At 38.3% G+C, this 22,711-nt stretch overlaps 1 protein-coding gene across 4 annotated transcripts in view; it reads right to left on the bottom strand.

The window, feature by feature from the left end:
- The window catches only part of slc8a2b (solute carrier family 8 member 2b), a 224,316-nt gene that overhangs the window by 85,707 nt on the left and 115,898 nt on the right, over window positions 1-22,711 (bottom strand). For 2 of the 4 annotated variants that reach the window (XM_038284868.1, XM_038284869.1), the window contains exon 3: window positions 11,176-11,238. The exons of the other annotated variants lie outside the window; for them this stretch is intronic. The gene's annotated coding sequence lies outside the window, so the exon portion shown is untranslated. The remainder of the gene's footprint in view (window positions 1-11,175; window positions 11,239-22,711) is intronic. 4 annotated transcript variants of the gene reach the window in all.

Raw genomic sequence — 22,711 nt, 5'->3', positions numbered from 1 at the left:
ATAAAGTTTATTCCTTTTCTTCCACTTCATGATCTACTATGAATTATAAATTACTTACAGATTAATTAAATGTTTCATTGCTCCAAAAAAGCAGAACAAAAACATTCCTTTTTCTACTTTAGCAATTTTGGCTTTATTTGTGAGAATTTCTCCTTTTGTCACAGCTGCTCAAGGGTCAAAGTAGATTTAAATTCACAGAGTTTGGACATAAAAGAAATACAGAGAGAAACAACATCTTTATCCAAAATAAAGAGTATGCAATTAAATATTTTCTTTGGATATAATTTAAGGATTCCTTTTGGTAGAAATTAAAGAATGTTTAGCATCACCTCTTGTGAACTGGAAGAAATAAAATCTTAATAGTTAGACAAAGGTTTTTTTTGCGTTTGGCAGGGAATGATCAGCCACATATAGTTTATTTAGTAGCGAGAGCAGGACAAGTCATACTGCTGAGAGGGGTAAAACGCAGACTCTGAGCTACATCCTCGAAGACACATTTTTGCACAAGCACAGCTGGAGGATCAGAGTTTGTCAGGGTTCAGTGTGTATTACCAGACCATTCCGGGTTATTTACTCCCCTGCTGCTGCTCCCGTGATCAATCTGTGGTCATGCAGAATGCCCAGCGCTGCTCGCCAGGTGGGCTGCATGACCAAACAGGTTGTAGCAGCATGGCTGATACTGCTTAGCTTGTCTACCAGATTACAGTTTAAACGTCTGACCGACCACCCTCTAATTTTTTTTGTCGAAAACTCAAACCTATGTCTGGTTATGTTTTAGTCATCAAAGATCCATGTCTAGCTCATCTGTTTTTGTTATCATCATGAAAAAAAAGGAGCGGGAGACTAAATAACTTCATCATTGTCATTGTTGACGAAAACAACACTGACTGCTTTCTCCAAGTCTTCAGTGTCAGATCGTTCTTGAGCCTTTGGTTTGAGGATTATTCAAGCTTTAATGATTGTGTTCTGATAAACTGATCCTGACCCATTTTGCTTCTGGACCTTTGAGCTTGCCTGCCCCTGTTCTGATTTGTTTGCCTGACCTGTCTTTGGACACCTGCTCTATTGTGAATACAACATTGGACATCTAACTTCAATGAGATTTTCTCACCTCTGGTTCTCTTCATTTATTTGAAAGAGCCATTCAAAAGAATCGATTTGTTCATCAGTGTCATGTATATATTATTTGATATCAGTTATTTGCAGTTTTCTAACATCCTACAGCTTTTAGATGCATCCCCTATCTAATAGACCTAAACACATGAATGGCAATACTTTTCTTTTCAAGAGTGTTAGACGCTGGATATATCAAATGTAAGCAGCTCTTAAGGACCAGATCTGGGCATTCTTGCCCTCCATCTTGTCTTTTAAACTCATAGTTCAGTTAAACAAAGAACAGATAAGGTGAATGAAAGAAGAAAGTTCCTTTGCTTTTGTTTGAGATTAAATCATATCCAACCCACAGGCAGGAAATTCCTTTCAGCTTTAAAGCTATAAGATTAACATGAAACCTTTTATTATTCAGAAATACGAGGCATGTTTGCCAATCCCGGATGACTATAACTGGATTTTATGCCGCTGAACACATTTAATAGAGTGTGTGACCTTGCTGAGGAGGTGCAGGTGTTCAGCTTGTCGCCTGCAGCTCTTCATGGAGCTCACTGCGACTCTCTGAATCCAATTCTCCAATGGAAAGAGGAAAATACACCAGCAGATGAAAATGACTGGAAGGACAGGTTGTCCCAGATATTAGTTGCTTGCCTGGCTTATTTGGATGTCAACACTCAGGGCCGAAGCTAAACAATAAAAACTGATGACAATTTGAAAAAGAGACATTTTCTCCTGCAGTTGAATCTGCAGTCTACATGCAAACTGAGGGTCCAACTACAACTTTGATGTTTTTAAAATAGCTATTTTTTTCCGAGTCAGTCTACAGGGTTGTAATTCAAAGCCCCGATAAACCTATGCAGTGCCACCAGGTGGTGAGGGCATTAACATTAAAGTGCCTCTGACCAATTTTCACATCAATGCAGAAACTGGAAGCGAGCATATACAGTAGTAGCCATTCAAAATGGCCCTTCCCAGCCGTATGGCAGCCCACTCTCTCAAACTCCCAGTGAAATTCCCCCCAACTTCTAGCCACTGGAGTGACCCCCTATTGCATATTTCTTTACTCTGACTGCATCCTTTCACTGGATTACAGGGTCTGACCAGGAGATAATGCTTCTATTTAGATCTTAATGTCCACAAATCATGACAGCAACAATATTTTAGTACAAATAATGATGTTTAAAAAGGAATTAAAGGGGACCAGCCAAGGACCCATGAAAGAAAGTGGGGAAATTTTGAATGGCCACTACTTTAGTACTGAAAATTGGGCCGTATTTTAGATCAGTATTTCCCTCACTGAGCTCATAAACATTAGCCGAGATTAGGCAGAGCCAGTTAGCACTGCTGCTATAGAACGTTGCCAGAGCATCAATGTCAGCGACGATTCTAAAAATAGAACCAACGGATGGCTAGATGACCATAAATAAAGCCAATGACTAAACCAAGCATGATAAGCATGTTTCGTACAATGTGAAAATAATCAAATAAACAACAGGCTAATTTTTGGTTTAAAAGTAAAAGGTTGTTATTAAACTGAAGATATGCTTGGTTCGACAGCATAGTAGCTTTTTTTTGCACTGCACTCAACCTTTCCAGATCAATGCCTTTTGCACCATGACTTTTAAACTGGTGTAATTTTTTTCCTGCACTGTTTACATTATTGATCACTGCTGCACTTTTTAAACGGTGATGTTCATTTCATTTCACTGTTGTAAGCTGTACACATCGAAATTTCGTAGTTTAAGTCTTTCTTTTTCTGATATTTGGGTTTAGAGCAACCCCTGGATCTCTGTGGCAATATGTGCATTTTCACTTCGGATGAAGAAACGTTTGAGACGCAAAAGCAAATCATAAGTAATGTAAACATGATACACTGACTAAAGTGAAATATTTTTTAGGTGTTTTATATATTTAAGTTTCTTGATCACTGTAGCTTCAGAGCCAATAACATGGAGCAGGTGGAGAATGTGGAAATAACATAACAGTTTAAATGTCTTAGACTTTAAGAGATCATTTTGTTGGTTCCTTGTTTCTACTTTTTTTTATTGTAAATGTTGTAAGCATGACACTGTTTATTTTAAGATTCACTTACTGATTACTTTAGTAGGATACTAAATACTATAGTAGGATACTATACTTAGTAGGATTTAGTAGGTACTTTTTCCATGTGTTTCATTGCATCTAATGTGAAAAACTCACCAAAACAGACGGACAGGAGCTCAGCAGGTAGGAATATCTCTGTGTCACAAAAATAATCTTTAAAAATATATTTGCTGTTAAATATAGAATCTTAAATAAGTAGGCTATTATAAAAACAGGAGATGAGTTACAAAGGCCAGTGGGACTGTTGGGATTTTCACTCAGGGTGGTCCAAACATCCGCCCTAACCCCTAAATCCCTCAAACACTACAGATTGAGGGATTTAGGGGTTAGGGCGGACGTTTGGATCACCAAACAGGGACTACATAGTGGACTTTACAGTGAATTCAGTTAACTGACTGTTCGGACAGATTATCACTACTTTTCGATCCTCGTAGGACATATGACTCCCTGTGCCTTCCCGCACAGTACATACGCCACCTTTTTTATTATTTACCGCCACTACAACAAAACCTATGATGCTTTGCGAGGAGAGCTTTTGCAGAGCAATCTGGGATATATCTGCTTGTCTGGTGAACATGAATGATCATTACCTTTTAAGGTGCATTGTGGGAAATTTTGAATCTACTACTTTTTCACCCACTAAACATTTGGACATTCATCTAAAATGGCATGGAAGCATGGACCTTGATAAAACGGGCCAAGGCCAACTGGGTAGCATTGACAGGTTAGCATCAACCAACACATGGTGTCTAAGAACCATGCTTCAGCTGGGAAATTGATCAAGACAATCCAGAACATCTCTACACAACTTTAGGCCATTTATAAAAAATGCAAGATTCTCATGTTTAATTTCAATAAAATTCTGATCGACCCGGAGGACAAAATAAAAGTTTTCTAAAAGTAGAAGAAGCTGAAATAAAGGCTAGCAATTCATCCAGAAGCATGACGGAGGGAGCCTGAACAGCACAGCCATGGACACTTTCAATTTCGCCTTAAACCAGACCTCTGTTCACAAATGAGAGAAAAGCAAACAGTTTAATTATTGATTGATGTACTTGCAAAACTTTAGCCTTTAAATGGATTCTGTCAGCATACTGTTTGTTTTTTGTTGGGCTTACATGCAGCCTGAAAGGCATTTTAATTGGCACCTTCACACAAGTCTACGGTAATATTAAACATCAGATTTCTGCAAAATTCTTTCATTTCCTTTGGCTTTCTTTAATCTCCTTTGTGGTTAAAACACAGATTTCTGAATTAATAAAAAGCTAGAATCTACAGGCCACTATGTCAGACACAACACATATTAAAGTGCCCTTAATTATAACATTTATGCAAAAGGAAACTTGCTGTAGATTTCAACAATACAATCCTCTGCATTGACTGGTAATTAGTAAATAGAAAGGAAAATGAATTTATTGAACTGTAAACTGATAGTTGGCTGCTCTAAAGGACATGATGGGAACAAAAAAAAAAAATCTATTTGAACGTTAAGCCAGTTATTATTCTGAGTGCTCAACATTTGTTCTCCTTTTCTTTCCACAAACAAGCCACAACTCAATCATTTGGGAGTGGTGGCCTAGTGGTTAGGGCATAGGGCTAGGAATCCTGAGGTTCTGAGTCCAATCCCCACTCCCACAGACTGCCACTCTGGGTCCCTAAGCAAAAACAACCCTTAACCCCTACCCTGCTACCTGGGTGCTGCACAATGACAGCCCACTGCTCCCCAAGGGGATGGGTTATATGCAGAGAGTTCATTTTGTTGCTCTGCACTTGTGAAAGTTTAATGACAATTAATAAAAAAGTGTAATGACAATAAATGAAAAAAAAAATCATGTTTGCCCACGTTCGCTGATAAAGAGGGATTTCTGCATCTCCACCATCAGTTTCAGCCAAGTCCTGAAAGAGCAAATCTTACTTAATACACTGTACGATTTTTTCAGTCATTGCACACAGCTGCAGCTCACACTGTACGATGAAGGTGGCTACTACGGTCTGTCAATTTTACAGAAAAAAATCCATTTCACTTGCACCTCAAAATGTCTGTGTTTTCATCTGAGAGGAAGAAGAATCCTTGTTTGCGCATGCCCACTGAGCGATTTGCCCACAACGGTCGACTGAAAATCAAACACGCTCTGATGCGTCCTACCTGCTCACACTGTACATCTAAAAATCACGTCGGACTCAGCTCTGCTACTCGGACTCGTCTATCCAAACGGACAAAGACATGGCTGAGCAAACGTTGCTATTATGGTCTGTCAATTTTACAGAAATAACTCAATTTCACTCGTACCCCCGCCATGCTTCTGTGTTTTCATCTGAGAGATGGAGAGGAAGAAGAATTCTTGTTTTGCACACTCAGCGATTTGCCGACTGAATTTCAAACATGGTTGATTTTCTCCCGACATCCCGATTCATGATCGGGAGGTGGTCGTGAGAGGCTGATCAATTCTCGCACAACTGGATAGTCACCTTGAGAAGGGCAAAAAATCACACAGTGTAAGTCTGGCTTTATATAGATCATTTCACAGCACAAGGACTATAATATGTATAGTCCTTTGTGCAAAAATAATGATAATAAATAAAATGCCTTGATTTATCTTTGGTAGTTTGACTGGGTTAAATTGCAACCCCCCTTAACGAAGTGTTTTCCTCAATCTCCTAGCATCCGTGCATGGTCTCATGATACCAGGGGATCTCACTCCTGCAATTTTCCATTCTTATTTTTTGGTAATAAATGTATCGGTTATATATGATTGTCTCATTGACACATTAAATGTACAAGAAAAAAAAAAACTTTAGCTGCCTTTTTATTACTGCCTTATCATCACATTTTTAAAGCCTCTGCATGTCATCCAACAGTGGTAGTCTTTTTTTTTTTCAGGAATGGATCATAATAGTATTTAGGGAGATACGCCAACGTAGCTACAAGTTTTCCTGGGTGTGTGGTGTGGAAATTTCAGGCAGGGCGGCAGTAGAACAAAAAGGTTTTGATGCTAAAATGGGTCAAGCATCCATATCAAAAAGCAGCAGCTCACTCATTTCAAGTGGGCAATGGTTCTTGCACCCTACGTGTGATGGTGCTTCCTTGCACTCAGCATATATTTGCTGTAATTTGGAGGTGTATGAATCCTTATTGAAAATCACATAGGCAATCCTAGGTAAGGTTGAAATAATTTTGTGACCTTGTTTGTTTTTATCTGTGGTTTTATACAATCATTATGTCTCGCTGCTTATTTCTCAGGATTTTGTCTGAGTTTTGATTCCATATTTACTGTGAACAGCATCCCCCTTTGGTACAGCGGTTAAAGTGTTTGTTTTTAAGCATCAAACGTGGCTATAACTCCTTAAGGAAGGGCGTCCTGTGTTGAAACTCTGACAAGTCCATGTGCCAGCAGCTGAAAGGAGTCAGTTTACCGAGTCAAAGGCGATATGTGTCCTGAAATATCTAAAAATATATGAACAAAAGATTTAGATATAAATTTACCCTTGATAAATTCTTAAATATATATATTTTATGCTTTAAATACTTTTTAATGACTCCCTCATTAAAAATGTGTTATATAACCTCTGCCTTTTCTTCTTCTTCTTTTACCTCCTGCAGCTAAAATTACGCAGATGTTATATACCACAAAGAATGCATCATCCTAGTTTTCTATCCTCTATCAGACTTTGAAATGCACTCGGGAAAGATTCCCACAGAGCCAAGCCAGCGTCAACGGCTTAAAAAACCCCCAGAGCTGTTGGAAATCCGTGTTCAAACTTCACCAAACTGTGCGCTCAGTTTTGCAATCTATGCTCACTGATTCCTCAGCTGTGGTTTCAGTTTCTGCAGTCCTTGTGCACAGCTTGATAAACTGAACTGTAATCTCTGCCTGCAGATTACTCAGTGACATCTTTAATTTTTCATCTCAAAGTAAAATAGATAAAGTCATAGTACAAGCTGCGATTTTTGCAGACTAAAATATATGACAACAGATTGAATTTATAGCAGGTATGGGCTATGTATCTTAGATCTCAACAAATGTCATTGATCTGAGCACACAGATGTAATGCACGACTATCTGACCCAAGATTTAACCAGGACAGGTCAGTGACTAGCTTTATTGAAGAAAAACCAGGGGAAGCATTTAATGTGCAGGACACGCTGCTGGCGCTCGGACAGGAGCCCCTGGAGGCAGGCTTACAGACAGGCAGTCTTGGAAAAACTGGCTCCAAAGTCCAGAGACAGATCTGATCAAGTTTCCATATAGGCAAAAAGAGGCAAAACAGGGACAGGCAGGCTCGCTAACAGAAAGCAGATCAGGTTGGACAACAGACAGGCAGACAGGTTTGCAAAAAGAATGGCTGGAAGGTTTTCACTGGTGGGTTCCAGACGATCTGGCACTGCTAGCTTATCTGAATGGGGCTTATAAGCAGGTGGAAACAGGTGAAGCCAGTTTAGAGTTAATTGCAGGTGAGGTGAAGCTGAGCAGGAGTGTGGAGTGAACAAATAGGCCAGCCCCAGTGCCACCATTATTACAAGAAATTACAAAACCCAGAGCATAGTTTAAAACTGGCTTAAATCTCACTGTTTATACATCAAAAGTGACACATTGTTAAACTTCCTGTCAGTGCAACCGGTGCACTCCAATTCATTGAATATATATTTCAGATTTATCATTATCTATTAGCGTTATTATAGGATTTCTTTAACCAGCAATAATGCATACGTATTACACAGATGATTCCCCCATTTGCCCGCCCAGAGATTTTAACAATCAGAACTTATTAAAATAGATCTAAAACAGGTTCACACTTGATCGGTTTTACCAGTCCTAAGAAAAACATAAAACTCAAACTGGAAGAGTTTTGAATTGCTCTGTTTTTCATAAGTTTTCAGGCTCCGACTTGATGAAGTCAAAAATGATGAAGAGGGAAAGGAGACGTAAATGTGAAAAAGTTCAAACACATGAGCCCACACCCTCAAACACACACTGCATTTTTTCAGAACATCTGTCTGAGTCACATCTGGCAGATTCGGGTTCATTCAACGTTGACACTAACATGTTTTCTTCCACACAACACATTCTGATAAAGTCTGCTTGCTTAATGGTGAAGGCTAAATGCTGCTTTATGCTCCAGCAGAGCCAGAGTTGGTCCTGTTTACCTTCCAGCTGCATATAAACCTCTTCAGTAAGTTTTATAGAGTCCAAACAATCCTTACTGATGTCAGATACATGAGCAGATCATCAATGATAAGATGGTAGAACTCTGGGTTTGAGAAAACCTGCATGGAATTGTTTTTATAGTGGAAGTAGATGGTTGGGGGTCTATGGAGACAGAGCATGGAACATTTTCCAATGGAGATCTGAAGTAACACAAAATAGAATAAAAGCTTGAGTAAACCAAGCACATACGCTGCAATCATTCATTAATGTCACTCTCTGCAATTTTGGCCAATGGCAAAACCCACCAGAGCAAAAACCCCAAACCAAATGACCCCAAAAGAGCTGCTAATTCATCACAACATGACCGAACCTCTGCAGAATACAACTAATGAGCCAATTCCATCACTCTTACCCAGAATTCTTTGCTTTAGACCTTCGGGGCTCCTCAGTTACCACTTAATTATCTCATTACTTAAATTTCTCTAATTTCTTCAGCATTAGGAGAATAGTTATAGATTTTTTTAGCGCAAAACACAAATAGAAGTGGAAAAAAAAGTTAAGAAAAGTTCAGATTCAGATTGTTGGTAAGTTCTCAAGGTCAGACTCCAACTTCTAGTCAGAATGATAACATGGAGCTATCTATCCCTACCTTTATCCCTCTCATTGCAAAGCCAAACTATCTCCAAACATTAGCTTTCTGCATGGGGAACATAAATTGATGTGATGTAATGAAAGACCTTAAAAAATATATACAATTAGAATAAATCATAAGAAAGATTCAGATGTATTTCTATTTATCATGCTTCTCTGAGGTTTATTACTAATTGTAGAGCCTTGACACACCATTGTGAGCTGTACTCCTGTGTGGGATGGCCTTGTTTTTCCATCCGGAGGCTGAAACCCTGGTACATTTTTATCTAGAAGGTCGTGCTCGGTCTGCTGCACTCCCACATCTGTAATTTGATCACACAGAGAAGTGTTGACTCTTATTCTTTGTGTTTAAATTATAATGTATTGCTCTCTTTTCCATTTGCCTGCTCAGAGCTGGGGAAAAAAAACAAAAAAAAAAAACTTGTGTTCACTCTGCTCCATCTCCACAGAAAAAACTTTTAAAAGACTGAAAACTGACTGATTTTATTACACTGAACACTTTTAAGTTCGGACTAAGACCAACGGAGAAAACCTCCTTAAACTGTAATTGTTTATAAATGTATGTTAATTGTAATGTACAGTAAGTTTTGGTGCCCGTCTTGGCCAGGGCTTTCTTTAAAAGGAGGATCTTCGTCTCAATGGGGAAATCCTGGTTAAATAACCAATAAAAATGATATAAATATTCCAAAATATTCAACAGGGAAAAAAGCAGCTTCTAAAGAGATCAAAAGGTTCATTAAAAAGGTCTGCTTGACAATGTAATTGTGGAGGTTCCTCCATCTTTTCCTTTGTGTTAGTATTTTTTTATTTGTTTAAAGGTCTTCACACAATACATTATAATTTCACTTTTTTTGTGGTGTTTTTTTGGCATTAGGATGTTAACTATTATGGGTGCACACATTTAGTGAACACCTTTTGTTTATTTGAATTAACTACTTTTCTTTGCTGAGTTTGAAGGACTGGCTGAGTGGAGAGGACTGGTTGAAAGGCAAACCAGGAAGTGGGACGTACCATCAGGCTGCTGGAAGCAGGGTACTGGATGTTAGAGTCTGCTTCTCTCTCTCAACTTATGGCATTCTGTTAAAACCTTTTTTGGTGTTATGTTGTTTTCTTTTGATAGTTGTGTTGTAGTCAAAAGGTGTTAGTTTGAATTAGTTATTTATGTTTATGCATTGTTGTCTCATCTCCCACCCCTCCTCGTTTGTGTAGGCTAGCCCTTGTGTATAAATTCCCCTGTGTTCATTGTGGGAGGTCAGTTTTTTTGGTATGTTATCCTGAGTTAGGTATGCCTTAGTTGATTTCCTTTGGGCACATTTTGGTATATATTTTTTGAGATTTGATGTAAGTCCTTTTGTGAAGATTTTTTTGGAAATAAATAGAAAATACTTTTTAATATGCCTTTGTCTTTGTGCCTTACTGGACGGACCACCGCAGTATGAAATGGATATAAACTAATGAAAAAGTAGATGAGCCCCCACTGGTTTTCATCCATCCATCCGTTTTCTGTCTCACTTATCACAAGCAGGGGCGCTGCTGCCTATCTGTAGTTGTCTACGGGCGAGAGGCAGGGTACACCCTGGACAGGTCACCAGTCAATCGCAGGGCAACACAAAGATAAAACAAGACAAACAACCATTCAATTACACCTAAGGAGAATTTAAAGAAGCCAATTAACCTAACAGTCATGTTTCTGGACTGTGGGAGGAAGCCAGAGTACCCGGAGAGAAGCCACGCATGCTCAGGGAGAACATGCAAATGTCAACCAGAAAGACCGTGAGCCAGGAATCGAATCCAGAACCTTCTTTCTGCAACGCAGCAGTGCTACCCACTTCTCCATTGCTCCATTGAGCAGCCCCACAGGTTTTAATTGAACTTACTTTAACTGATATTTAAAGTACTTCTAGGGATGTTTTTACTCTTCTTATTATTATAAAATAATTTAAGGATAACTTTCATGAATATCTTTAGACTCAAATTTAAACTATCAGCATTTACATTAACATGTATCCTAATCAGTTGATTTGAAGAATCTCGATGACATGTCGCTCTGTTTCTATATGTTCAGCCCTCTGAGGGTCAGACCTCAGGTGGATCTGATTCATCATCATCAATGCTGAAATCTTTAATAGCTCCGACATCCTGGAGGTAAAGAAAGCGAACTCACCAGAAGCCTCAGGTGCTCGGTCTTTAACTCTCGATCCTCATAGAGCTCCTACTCATCGACAGCCTGCAGAAAGAGAAACGTAAAGGCAGCCTTTAATTCTGATGTTGTTTCCAGGGTGATTCCACTTTAGAAATGAAAACCAAAAAGCATTCAAAGCGAGGCACGCCACAGTGGTCGGCATAATCAGCAGGAGTTCAAGGACATGGCTGGGTTGACTGGAGCCAAAGGGGGAGGCGGGGTGCATGAGGGGATATGGGTCAATGATCAACTCCAATTTGTTTATAAGTCAGTTAATTAGATGCACCATCGTCCGCTGAGAGGGATCATGGATAAAAACCACAAACATTACAAACACACAGATGTGCCTCAGGAAAAAAACAGTGTGGAGTAATTTGCAGCTGAGAGTCCAATGGTAACAGATGGTGGGCTGCAGAGAAGCAGGAGGAGAGAGGAGCCGTAACACTGAGGCTGACTTAATCTGCAGATTAACCCAGGATCCACAGACATGTTTCAATCTTCATGCTTATTCTCTGGTCATCATTCAGAAGATATTTTTATGGGGTTTGGTTATTCCTCTTTTCTTATTTGGTTATTTATTTCTTGTGTTTTGTTTTTTATTTCCTTTTTCTGTATATTGGTTACCACTGATCATCTTTAGCTTCATTTTGTTGGATCTTTTGTGACCTCCATATTTTTTTTTAGTCAACTTCCCTTAGTTTTCCCTCCTCAGGTTCTTCCCCAGCTTATTTATATTCTCTTGTTTTTTAATTCACATAGAGGTGCATCCAGAACAATATGGATATTTAAAAAGATTGGATGTTTTTACCTTCTCATTTCTGAAAGATAAACATCATATATTGTATATATTCATTACACATATAGTGAAATGCTTCAGGTTTTAATTTGTGCTGATTTGATGAATATGACTTATAATGAATAAAAAAAACAACAACAGTGACATCCCAATCAGCTGATTAACTTAAAAACACTCCATATGGTTCCTGAGAATTTCTCCCAGTCGGGTTTAGTGACTGACATCATGGGGAAGACTGCTGACTGGACAGACGTCCAGGAGACAGTCTGACTTCCTTCACAAGGAGTGGAAGCTGGAATAGATCATTGCTAAAGAAGCTGGTGGTTCATAACTAAGAATAACTGTAGAACATTAAGTACAAGGAGAATTGTTGTAGGAAAAATAAATGTATCTGCAACAGAGTTAAGCAGGGCATACACTGGAAGATTTTTTGCACTTTTCGGGCCGACTTTCCAGTCGTGCAACAATTTTTCTGTCGGGCCGACTTTCAGCCTGATCGTGCATCGTGTAGTGTACAGGGGGTAACGAGGGGCGATCAGCAACTCACGACCACCTCCCGATATATGTGAACGCAGCAGGCAATTCTAAATTTATAAGATATATATATATTTCAGTCATCATTCTATTATTGTGCTATTGCTATTGTGCTCAGCATTGCAAAATAAATGTAGAAATTTGTCTCCTCATTAATCTTCTATGTCTGTTTAAAAGGCAGTAGGGTCCACTTGGAGATTATGTGATGCAAAATAAAGTTTTTCCATTTCCAGTTGCTGTATTAATTTATATAATATGTCATTTAAATAATACTTTCGCCACCCAAATGAAGTGTAAAAACTTTTTATTGAAAAACTTGTTTTTATTGCAGTGTTCTCATTTAGCGTATTTATTTTCATAATTACAATTTGATTGTTAATGGAAACGTAACTAGTGTTACGAACCATAGTCAACATAAAAAAAATAACTATAATCTTTGTGATAAGCACACGGGCCAGACCAGAACCTCCTAGAGAATCTATGGAGTATTGTCAGAATAATGGCTATAATTTAAGCAACCTGGGCCTCCATTGAACCTCAGCAGAACCACAGCCTGATCTCAATGCTGCGCTGCACTGATGCAGGAATTAATTCAACAGGAGCCCAAACCGAGTATTGTTCATAAAAATAAATATACCTTTTAAATTAAAATATTAGCATTTTTAAAGGTGCTCATTTGGGTTCGTATTATCTCGAAGACACTATGCATTTCACTGTATTTTATTAAATCCACACACTCCCTCTAATCAGAGAGCTCCAGAGCGCCTTAATGAGGGAGTAAGAGGAGGCTGAGTGCAGATTCACTGGCAGCATTTTCCCATTTGATCTGATCCAGCTATGTATATTAATTTGGGAAAAAAAGGCTACAAGACAGATCACAACAATGTTCTGCCATGGGGCCAAAGAGATCTGTATCTTTTTATGAGGTGGAGGAGATTAAAAAATGCTCTCGATATCCTTTCAGCAGAGATAAAAACAATTGCAAAAGACAATTATGATGAACACAGAAAAAGATTAAGAAATTAGTTCCAGGGTGCAATCTGGAACAGAATTCCTGAAAGAACAAGATACAGGCAGACTTAGATCATATGCCAGGGTGACGGCCAAAACGCCGAGGGTGGAGCTGAGGACACTGACACCGAAAGCCAGTCACTGCAGCAACAAGGATGTGAGTTTGGACAGTAAAGGAATCACTGCTGTCAACAATGATGTCCAAGCCTGCCACATACTGTCCGGTAAAAATAAAAACACGCTGCAGACAATTGTCCTTCATTTTACAACCAGGAGAAAACCTAAAGGCACGGACATGTACATCAATGAACATCTAAGAACAATGCTAGTAAAATGTGTGCTTTGAAAATACTTAGAAGAAATGTGCACATCAAACTGTTTGATTAACATCAAACTAAATAGATCAACACCAGAGGAAGCAAAGGTACACGCCATGCATGACTATTTCCTCCTGAGCAATGAAAATCTGTTTTTGTTGACTCTTGGTGCAGTATATGCTTTGCACGGACTGCTGCATCAGCCCAGGGTGGCCTGGAAATGTTTGGTCCGTAGATGCAAAAAGTAAAATAAAAAGCTGACCCATCATTTTGCAAGAAAATGGTTTTATAAATTCTGCATGAGTGAAAAGTTGAGGGTATTAACCTATGAGCAGAATAACTGAAGGACTTCAACTTTATGATGTTATCAACAACAGAGATACATGTTGTTTGCCTACCAGTTTACATGCAAAACATTCAAAATATAGCTGCACTAATACAAGGTTTAAGCCTTCTTGGAAACAATCCCAAAAGCTTTGCTCTTCTAACCTTTGCAGGTTATTTGATCCTTTTCAGCCTCAATGCTGGAGCTCAATCTAATGAAACACATTCTAGATCTCTCTGGAGGCTGGGTTTGCAATTATAAGCATCACAATTTAGCCTCAATTTACTTTTCAGAGAATCTGTCGAGGAATATTGATTTCCAGTCATGTGGTTTGACTTCGTAATTGTTGATAATATTAGCAGAAGTAAAAGAAAGCATCTTTTACTCATGACAAAGTGCTTTGCTGCCCTCAGGGGCATCTGGTAATGTGTTCAATGAGAGCTAAACCGTTGTGACAGACTCTAATCAACATTAGATTTCCTTTCTAACCTCCTCATTCGTCTCTCCTCTGATGTAAAGGTCTCAGCTAAAGGTTGACAGCAGCACATTATTTACAGAGACATTCGTCAACTAAAAAGATGAAGCTGAACTCTGGAAACTCTAATGACTGTGGACTTTCACACTTTTATTACTCTAGTGGGCAACATAAAGCACTTCTCATTACCGTTACTACAATGACCTCAGTCTCCTCTTTATCTTCACAAAACACATCTCCACATCTTCCACACTTGGAAAATGTGCTAATTTTAAAGTTTTTGTTATATAAACTATGGCAAATGGAATATAAAGCATCAGTTAATAGAATGGTATAGAATAACTAATAACCCTTATTGCCTCACAGTTGGAGCAAGTAGGAGAAAATGTACTAAAGAAAAGAAAATTACTTAATGTAAATCTAAAAGATTTGCATAAAAACAGCAACAAACTATTTACAAGTAAATAGAAACTATTGCACATTCAGGAAAGAAATTGAATGTAAATTCAGCTTGTTGGGAGCAGTGGGAGCTATATCAGCTGCTGGGAGGAAGGATCTGCAATAATTCTTCTTTTTGCACATAGGAAGCGACAGTATATCATGGAGGAGCTCTCCATGCATGGAGCTGTTGCATGCATGCATAGTTTCTGCAATAAATGTTATTTTTGCTATGTAGGACATGATGTGGGAGCACTGCTCAATATTACATCTTATTCTATCAGATAACTTAAAAGGAGATGCTTAAATTTTGTTTTGTAAAAATAGTGCAATAAAATGTAGGGCCTAATCTTTCAAAGGCAAAGATGCAATGATAGACGATGGAGAAAAGGTCTGTCTGCATCTATACATATTTGGGCTGTATATTATCCAGGAAAAAGATGTCTGGACTGGACAGATTTAAAAGACACAAACACTAATAAACCACAACAAAAAAAACACCATGAAGAAGTTTAATTATTGTGGCAATCTGTAATGAAGTGAAATATTCATTTAATTATATTAAATAAAATATATATTTGTTTCAAACTGAGTTTGTGTTTTAAACCATTAACTTCACTTTACCTAGAATTAAAAATCCCCTCACATGGAAACAAACAACCAAAGCAATTAGTTGCCAAATAAAAATGTACTTCAAGTAAAAAGTAATAGAGGCAAATCACCACGTTATCACTGACCTGAACCTGATATCATTGGCTGACTTTAAAAAAAATGCTGCAACACCATGAGTAAGGTTGTTATTATAATTATACTAAATGTTTCAGAAGAGAAATGTGAATAAAGAAGCAATGTGGTTTTCTCAGATGTTGAAAGGAGACAATTTTATAAACTCACAGATGAATCAGGTCCTTAGGCTTGTTAACAATCAATAATGGGATAAGGTCTCTCTGGCTCGTTGCTGCATAATGAGCTTTAAATCCTGTCTCTGTGGTCAATAAATCAAGTTGGACCAAAGGGAAATATCAGATCAAACCAAAGCATTCTATTTTTACTATTATTTTGAATTTGTCAATCATATTTACTATGTGGAAAATTGCATATTTTTGCTTAATTCAAATGAAAAAGATTAAAATTAGAGCTGAAGGAGAGAAATGAATAAATGTATCTACAACAACAAGTTAGAGTAATATTTATTGTTGGCTCAAAGTAAAAAAAACATTTTCATTGTGCCTCAGGAGCTGATGGAGGCAAATCCAACTGGTTAAAGGTTAATCTCACCATAAATCAGACTGCAGCTTCTTGTTCCTTTTTTTTTCTTTTTTTGTTTGTTTATAGCACTTTAGGACAAAGTACCTTATAAATTATGTTAATCGCTACTATCGATTTTTTTTTTTTTTTACATTTCTTATGATATTGACTTCTTACTCTATTGCAGATTTTCATCTTTCTACTACAGCCACTCTCAAGCAATCAGGAGCCTTTGTAATTTACTCATTTATAGAGAGTGGAACCAAACTGGTTTACACCTTTTATCTTTCATGATTACCTACGACACAGCTTTTTTTAATTTTTTTAACTTTAACATTTATTTTGTAGGACTCCAGTCTGTCTTTTTGTGTTGCTCTCCCTTCCACCAACAGGAGGCGCCTGGTCCTGGTCCGCCTCCTCACACACCTGATGATGGTTACCTCGTTAGCGGAGTGCTCTTGAGCTGCTGATTGCCACTACCTCGACGCCAGAGTGTTTGCCAGTTTTTGGTACTCTAGCCAAGCTGAGTTTTCTCTGAGTAAGACTGAGTTCTTGTCTACCTGAGTTTTAACTTTGTTTTTTGTCTTTGCCTCTCGGCAGGAAGTCATCCTGAAAACTGGACCTTTTTGGACCTTCACTCCCTGGAGGAATCAACTGAGCCTTAAACTGAGCCGGGGATTCAAACAGGAGGTTTGGATCCAGTCTCTTTGAGAGGACATTGAAATTACTCTCTGAGCAAGGGAATCATCTACACTACGCCCCGTTCAAGTACAGCAGGAAATCTGAGTGGCAATCAGCATCTCCTTTCTCCTACACCGTCCGTGTTCTGGGTAAACCCTGTTCCGCCCTCCTCCGAACCAGACAAACTCAGGAAAACAATACACAGATTGGAGTCAAAGATCCTTCACTTCTCTGGAAACGTCAGTCAACAACCAGATCCTCTTCTTCAAATCAACAAATGAAATTTCCCACTGAGCCTGAACTAATAGTCTGTCTTCCCCTCACCTTCCAGTTCCGGCTGAGCAGAGTTCTGAGCAACACAGCACCGTGCTTAATCTCTTCAATAAAACCTGTTAAAGTTGTCATCTGTGTCTCTCTGAATTGGTTTCACTGCATGTGGGTCTGAGCCTTACATTAAATCATGACATATTTTTTGGTTTCTTAAAAGATCAGAGCCAAAGAAGCGAGCAGCTGGGAATTTAGATCAATCTACCTAGGTCAGCAAAGGCAGCTGTCAATTTCTTGCATATAAGCCTTTCTGGTGCCACAACCAAGGCAGCATATATTAACAGAAAAAAAAAAAAAAAAAGACCCATTGATAAGACCAATTAGATTTCTCTCTCTGCAGCTGTTTAACTATCAAAACTGATGCATTTGTTTCCATTTTTTAATTTGCCATCTGACCGATCAGAGGTAACTGGTTATTACCGTTAAAAAAGAAAAATACTGCTGCACTGTGACAATGATGCAACGCATCATCTGAGTAATGGTCTTAATTATATATCAAATAAAAGAAGGAAAAAGCACAAAAAAACAAATAATAATGATTAAAATAAGAAAAACTTTTGTCATATAAAATTCCCCATTTATCCTGCAGCCTCTTCCTACGTGTAAATAAATAAAAGTCAAACCGCCGAAGAAAACTGCAGATGGAGATAAAATTGCATCATATTAACTGGATTCACCCTATAAATTGCAAAGACTTCACATTTGGTGTGTTTGAAGCGACAGGTTGGAATAATAAAGCTCTGAAAGCTATAAAGTCTCAGTTTGCACACACAGGAGAGCTCTTGAGTGAATTTATTCGACAAGCGCCGAGTTGCAGGGTGAAGTGAAAATGCCAAACATGTTCCTCTCTGCTGCAGAGAGAATGTGAACCCCCAACTTTGATGATTCTTTTTTTATCTATTTCATCAACTCAGTGTGACCCTGATTTGAGCTACAGGTGGAAAAGGCAGCGAGGATCCACTTCTGTTGACATCGAGTGATGACAATAACACAGAGCGTGGAACTGCAGCAGTTGCATTTAATTTAAATACGCCTCCACAGCAGACACATTTATCCACATGAGAAACACATCGGTTTGTGAGAAGAACATTCAGCCGACACTCCTTGTGTTATTAAAGCTGGAAAGAATAGGTGAAGATCGCAGCTACAGATGGACTGATAGGATTTAAAATGCATTCACAGTGAAAATACTTTCTGCTATTTTGGTGAATGACTTTATGGAGCCCAAGGCAATTTTAAATGTATGGCACAGTTCAGTACAAGGACAAAGTGCTTTACATCAATTAGACTGTAAAATAGAAAAAAAATAAGAGCTCAGTAAATGCAAATGAAGATAAAAACAGAATAAAAGCAAGTAATAAAAATAATAAAACAGTTTGATCACAACCTTAAACTGATACCTCAGTTAACAGTTTAACTTCAACAGTCAAAGGCAGCTCTAAGCAAATGGGTTTTTAGCTGTAACTTCAAAGAACTCCGGCTTTCAGCACTTTTCCAGTCTTCTGGAGTTTGTTCCAGATCAGTGCAGCATAGGAACTAAATGCTGCTTCTTCATGTTTGGTTCTAGTTCTGGGTGAACAGAGTAGGCTGGAACCAAAAGACCTGAGTGGTCTGGAATGTTGACAAACAAATATGTTACTTATTGAGGTGCTGATCCATTCAGTGATTTATAGAGTAACATAAGGATTTTAAAGTCTATTCTCTGAGCTACAGAGATCCAGTGGAAGGACTTCAGAACCGGGATAATGTGCTCTACTTTCTTAATTCTAGTGAGAACGCAGGCAGCAGCATTTTGGATCAGCTGCAGCTGCCTGATGGACACTGCAGTGATCCATTCTACCAAAGATAAATGCAGGAATGAGTTTTTAGATCCTGCTTGGACAGTAGTCCTTTAATCCTGAAGATGTTTTTTCAGGTGATAAAAGGCTGACTTAGTAACTGCCTTTATGTATCTCTGGTTCAGCTCTGAGTCCATCATGGCACCAAGATTTCAGCCATAATCAGTGGTTTCTGGCTGTAGTAGCTAAAGCTGTGAGCTTACAAGCTCACCAAGAAGGATTACAAACAAGAAATAAAGAAATAAAAAGAGAACAAGAACAAAAAAACTAAAAAGGAAACACAATAATGAAAAAACTTCAATTCAAATTAACATATTAGGAGAGTGGATTGTTGAGGAGATTTAATCAAGTTTAATCAGATCTTTTAAGTTTTACACAGTCAACCCAAATCTGCCACCACTGACAGAATTGTTCAGTCTTGTGATTGAGAGAGGCTGTTATTTTTTCCACTTTATATATGTTAACTGTTATCTTGATCCAGTCGTCTAAAGTTGGTTTGTCCTGTGATAAGCATTTTCGTGTAATGTTTTTCTTATTTGCTGTTAATAACATAGTCATTAAATATTTATTTCTTCTTGAGGCTTCTTGAGGAATTATACCAAAATACACAAGCTTGATCTCCAAATGAATGTTCTGTTTGAAAATATCTTTTAAGGCATTATTTATCTCTTTCCAGTAATCTTTTGTAATGTTTTCATTCATACTGTCCATGATAACATGCCTTCTTATAACATCTCTTTTGGTAATTAGATCTGTGGGAAAATGATTTCAAAGTAAACAGAAAAATGTCTGAAATATATTTAGACCTTTACTTATGACAAAGTTCAAAAACTTTTAGCTGGCTGTTTAATGTGTTTATTCAAACGAAACTACAGTTTGTGGCTTTGTACTTGACAGTGTAATGTGTAATAATTCAGTTCTTTTGCACCTATCCTAAGGGTTGTCTACGGGTACATGAAAGCACCCACCATAATTAAGTAGTCATGTTCAATACATATCACAGATAAAAGTTAATTGAAATCATTATAAAAGTTTATTTTGGTTTTTTTTAGGCCTATACATTCAGAAACATGTCTTGAACAAAGGCCTTGTACTTTGATAGCCAGATATTGAAAAGATTCAAAGTCAGCCAGGATCACTTTTCTACACTTTAGTGAATCGTTGAACAGAGTAACAAGTCATCCCCCTTTTTCAAATATTCTGCTCTGATGGAGGACATTGTAATTGGGAGGTGTGGTATCAGCGCAAGAGTGTTTGCCAGTTTTGGGAAGCCTTCCTGCAAGCTGGATGTTTGGCCTTCCCCCCCTGGAAGGAATGTTTTGAGTCTCACACTGAGCAGGGGATTAACCTCCACAAGTTCCGTTCAACTCCTCCTGGATTCCCAAGTGACAGTCCGCTCAACAGCTCCTCAGGGTCAAACCATGTCTATACCTGTCCGCCCTCCAATGAGTCTCTACCTCTGGATAAACCCACACCGACTGGATTATGTAAAGAAACTTTTCTCCACTAACTTCCAGTTCACCAGTACACTGTGTTTCCTCAAACCAACCCCCGCTGGGTTTATCAATAAACCTGTTCAAACTTTACCCTGGTTCTCTGAGTGGTTTACTGCATGTGGGTCAGATCTTTTAAGAAAGTCATGACAGATGCTTCTGTTGGGATTTCACACACTGCAAAAATGTTCTAGAAATAAGTAAAATTTTCTCAAATTAATTGTATTTACCCTTGATTTGAGTATGTAAATGAGATAATTTGCCAATGGGATGAGTATTTTTACTAATAAAATAAGATAATTAGATAATATGCACTTGAAATAAGACAATGCAGTTGTGTTTTCTTATTTTGAACCTAAATTGTCTTGTTCCATTGGCAATATGTCTCTTTTATCTCCTCAGTTCAAGAACAAATGCACCTATTTTAAGAAAAAAGGACTTATCTAGATTTGGATGTTTTCCAGTGCACCTGTTTATTGGGGTCTTAAGATTGGTCACTGTACTCCAAAGCAATGATAGATGTAAAATATATTTCCCCATTACCTTATCAGCCATTTTGGCTGTCTTTATTATTTCTTCCTTCCATTTTTGTCCATGTTCTAAAGCCACCTGATCTATTCTGGTTGAATCCATCTCTGTTGAATTGGTGTTTCTGTTCTGAGAAGATACTAAAGTGATCAAAAAGGCCAAATGATCTTGCAGAGCAGGCTTGTTTGATCAGTTTATTAATGTAGGAAACTCTGCTGAAGGCTGGGGAATGTGGTGCGACAGAGCCACTAATGAAAACTTTAGAATGTGTCTAATCTGCAGTGTTAAGCAAACAAATCATGTCTTGCTTTAAGAGATTCCTCTTAGGAATATCATTCAATTATTCAATCATCATTCAATGCTCTGATTTGAATGACTAACTTCCTCAAGGTTGGATGTAATTCTGTGATCTTTCTGATCCTCTTCAGTATTTCAGAAAGCATGGTACAGCCAGTCTCATTCACAGCATCATCCGTTTATTATTAATGTCCTTGGCTTAGCAGCTGGGTTTTTATCAGGCTGTTTTGGACAGAGCTGGATGTTATCATACCTTTTTCTGTTGTCTAGAAACAGCATGTTCTCCTCAAGGTTGTCTTGAAACAGGCTGAAAATCTGTTTATTAACAGAATCCCAATATTCTCATAAATATAAATAGGTCCTTCCTTGTCTTTTGCTTTGGGAGCAAAGAGCTGTTTGCACCTGTTGATACTTGAAGTACAGTAGAAAATGTGTTTCTCTGAAGTCTGAAGCCAGGTTTTTTTTAAATCTAAATATGGGGTTTGCCCTGTCAGGCTCCTCAGATCTTGGTTGGATTGTCTGATCTTTGGCTTGGCTCCCAGTGTTTCCCAGCAAGGGCTACCAGTCTGGTTATTGTCAATAGAAGCAGCATCTTCTTTCTCACTTGGTTATGCGGTGTTCCGATGAGCTGCTGTTTAAAATCACTGCTGGGGATACTGTATCTCAGTGTTTTGAGGCAGCGGTAAGGTCAGCACCAGCGCGGCTGTATCATTTCCATAACCAGCATTTACTTCCACATTCACTTCCAGTCGGTTAACCTTCATTTCTGAGACAGCCATCCTCTGTACAAGCTTGTTGCAGTCCCATATGGTCAAGGGAGGCACTTTGCACTGACGTGGATTTGCCCTTCTCCGCGGTGTGTTAAAAAATAACCTAAAAAGGTTTAAAAAGTAGTCCGTCTAGAGCATCCTCGATACTTTGCCAAAGTGTCTCACAATTGCATTGTCTTTTGAGTAAGATGAGAAGGTAAAAAGTAGAAAAAGGTAGGGTTAGGGTTGAGTCTGCGCAGGCAGAGAGATAGGGGAGGCAGGAGTTTATTCTCTTCTCTCTCATCCAGATGCTACCAGATAGAACCCAAAAATAATCATAAATCTCTCACTCCTGATTACCAAAGTTTTTCTCCTTTAAAATCTATTAGTTTCAGTCAGGTTTGTGGTTTATTGATTAACCTTCCACATGAGCTTCTGTCAATTTCCCCTCTTCACTCTCT

The sequence above is a fragment of the Cyprinodon tularosa genome, unplaced genomic scaffold, assembly GCF_016077235.1.
Source record: "Cyprinodon tularosa strain WSP-4 unplaced genomic scaffold, ASM1607723v1 ctg203, whole genome shotgun sequence".
Taxonomy (NCBI): domain Eukaryota; kingdom Metazoa; phylum Chordata; class Actinopteri; order Cyprinodontiformes; family Cyprinodontidae; genus Cyprinodon; species Cyprinodon tularosa.
Note: the sequence above shows the minus strand (reverse complement) of the source record. Positions and strands in the feature narration are given on the sequence as shown.